Genomic DNA, 3,542 nt, shown 5'->3' with positions numbered 1-3,542 from the left:
ATAACTATATCTATTGATCTGAGCAACAGATTTGGCAATGAATATATGTAATACAACAACCATTGTTAAGCTTTTATTTTTGTTTTGAAATTCTGTACCATTTGTACTGTCGCTTGTTACTCTGTTTCTGTCTTTATTTCTGCTATTTGTTTTCATTCTTTAGAATAATTTTAAAAAATTAAAAACCTAAAATAAAGAAATAAACTAATAAACAAATACTTAAAATATCAGTTGACAATATTTACTGAAGGAATACTCATTACATATAAACAGTGATGCTGCCATGTGTCATCATTTAGCATTTCCTTTCTGTAGGGAATGATTCTTACCTCTTCACTAAATGTTAGCACTCTATATTAGATTAGTAATGCATTTTGTTTTTCAAAAAAGTGATATACATTGCCTCCATCAGGAGTAATTCATAAGATTGAAAGGATGATTCACGGGATTATTAAATGTTTGGCAACCTGGGAAACAATTCAGAATTATAAAATAGAAATTGGTAGGTTTGGTACAGTTTTCAAGTAAATAACAAGTTAGAGGTCCCTCAAAAAATCAAAATTTTGAAGCCAAAAACCATGTTTGGGAACTTTTTATAGACCATAGAAGACCATGACAGAAGATGGCTCTTCCCTGAAGGGATAACAGATCAAGGCCGAGGAAAATTATAAAATGTTCATTATATCGACCATCCTAGAGCTGTGGTAAACTTACTACAGAGTGCTAGGCCCTTTACATATCATGTCTCACTCAGCCCCCCTCATTCAGAACTGCAAGGTAAAGTCCTCGTGCCTGTTGCGCAGAAGAGTAAAGTAAGTCAGAAATAATCAAATAAGTTGGGCCAAAAAAGGAAGCAAGTAATAGAAGGCAACTTACACAAAGAGGAAGCTTCATTGAATTATTTTTAAAAGCTAGAAGTTTTAAAGAACTATGTATAGTTAGTTAAATCCTCCAGGGTGTGCAGACTTTTTCCTTCCAAATATTTCACAGAAAGACGCTTCTAATCTTTAATTCAAAAGTATGAGTAAGAAGTGGTCTCATTTAGTATTTAACAACTTTTTGGTAATATTTATTGTATTACAAAATATCCCAAGTCATATTGGACAAAAATAGAATAAAAAAAATCATTACAACAATTACATTCCTAAATCTAACAATAAAAAAGTTCTGTGAAGTGCATAAATCAACCCTAAAATCAGAATTCCATACAGAACCTCTTGAAAACTCAGAAAATTTAAGTATTCATTTTACAGGTCAGCTTTTACTTAACATTATCTCTAGTCAAACCAAAATTCAACTAATTGAATATCAGTATTTTAGTCAAATATAGAATTTTCAAGAGCTTTGATTTTATAGGATCTCTCAGGATGAATGAGAAAGGGAATGCCTAGGTTAGATGCTAAATAGCATAAATATATATATATATATATATTTATGCTATTTCAAAGTAATCTATCCTTTTATCACTTCTACTTCTATCTAATTCTAATTAGTATCTGGCTCCTTAGTGCAGCAATCAATGGCTGGCACACAGAGTAACTTTTGAGGAAGATGAAATGAGAAGAAAAGAAAAAGTTAAAATGACACTTGGAAATCCTGCCTAACTGCTTGCCCATGTGGTTTTAGGAAGTTCAGCCTGGATTCCTGAAATCCCAGCTTCAGATAAATAAAAAGCAAAATAGATAATAGATAAGTAGGAAGTAGGGAGCTGTTTTCAAATGGATGGGGAGGGAGACAAAAGGAACGGAAAAAAAAAAAGTTAAGGGAAAATGATGAAAATAGAGCTTTCATAAATGGGAAGGGTACCAAGGAAGAATATGAGGGCACAGGAGAGAGAAGAGGGATGAGGGACAGAAAAAAAAGAAGGAGGATTTCAGATGTGTCTAGTACATGTACCAACTCCCCAAGATAAATGTGATCACTATATCCAATTATGTACTAATAAAAACAATTCTTAACCATATCTAGGTAAGTGGTCAAGCACTCAGAAAGCAAAGGAAAGTAAATGGGAAATACATTCCGGTGTGCTGATGTTAACATACAAAATTATAATTTCAACTGTCTCAGCATGATGCAGAGAACACTGTACGATTGTATGATCCTATTTTTGTATAATAATATGGAAATTACCTTTATAAAACCTAGTCATTCAAGCACAGCAGAGTCCTGTGCCAGCACCAGCAAAGCGAAGGTCTGAAGTCAAGAGCAACAGCCAAACAGGCCTCTGAATGTCAGGTTGGAAAAAAAGGAAAGAAAGAATTGTTCTTTCAGGGACTGGAGTGGAGTTGAAGTGCTCTCCCTCAATTAGGTAAAGTGTGGTGCAGCTGATTAACCTGAATGTTACCTTGGTAACCCAAGAATTACACTGTAAATGAAATATGTTCACTGATCGGTACCTTTAATCAGACAAGAGCCATGTGAGCACTTTGAGCAAAAGAGCCATAAGTCTTGGGTTTCTAGCACTTTAATCATTCATGAAATAACAGTGTTTTCTTGACAAGAGGAAGCCTGGCCACTGGTTCTTAAATAAGCAGTAACAGAACATGCATTTTAGTGTACCCACGAAACATCTAAGGCTTCAGCCCTGCACTCAATAATCATAAAATAGTGCCTATGGAAAGAGTTACTATAGTACTGAGTGACATATATGAAGCAAGATTCCAAAAATGTTTTGTGATTTTTTTTCCAGTGGAGCCTATTTTATGTAAGGCTATGTTGCTCCAATAATTTTTTTAAATATTGCTTTCCTTCTTCAAATTCCCATCTATCCAAAGGAAAAACACCACTGACATTTTCTGCATTGACATTCTTTCCCTCTGTATTACCCATCTTTCAAAGAGCTTGTACAGAACAGATAAAATATAAATCCTTATGGTGTGTGTGTGTTAAAATGACCTTGTCTAATAAAGCAACAATTTAAATTGTTTGAGAAGAAAACAACAATTAAGTCTGATCCCATTCCTTTCTTGTACATTTACTGAATTCTGAAAGTCTCTCTTGGCCTTTGAGGGCTCTGGGAGCACTGACAAACATTTAAAAACTAAATGAGCTTTTCAAGTACTGCAAACTGCCTCCAGGACATGCTTGTGACCATCATCTTGAACTTGAGTCTAAGGAGCAAAGTCCTCGGGCCATATTTAGAGCTTTAAAGGCACATTTTAAAATTGATGGTGAGTCTCTTAAAACTGTGATCAGGTGGAGGGAAGAGGTCACCAGTATCCCTCTTTGTGGCTGTGCCTTTGCCAAAGGACACCACTTTCAAAGGTTTCAGTGCCTTCAGTTCTGTCTTAGAGAAAGAAGGAGATGGACAGACAGGGACCCCAATTCCCTTCTCTCTTGGGGGCTTTTATTCCTTTAACTCTTAATCATATATGACCTTAAGGCAGTGTTTCTCTATGCAATCTAGAGAACAGTCTGAGAAACATTTATAGGCTGTCTTAGAGATAAATGAAATACTACATTAAATAAAATTTCACATGTTTCTTTATTACAGATTTTTTTGTATTAATAGTCCTTGGCTTTCAGCCAAGCACCAGGTACAG

This window comes from Octodon degus, unplaced genomic scaffold (genome assembly GCF_000260255.1).
Source record: "Octodon degus isolate 3935 unplaced genomic scaffold, OctDeg1.0 scaffold00074, whole genome shotgun sequence".
NCBI classification, from domain to species: Eukaryota; Metazoa; Chordata; class Mammalia; order Rodentia; family Octodontidae; genus Octodon; species Octodon degus.
This window is presented reverse-complemented; position numbering follows the sequence as displayed.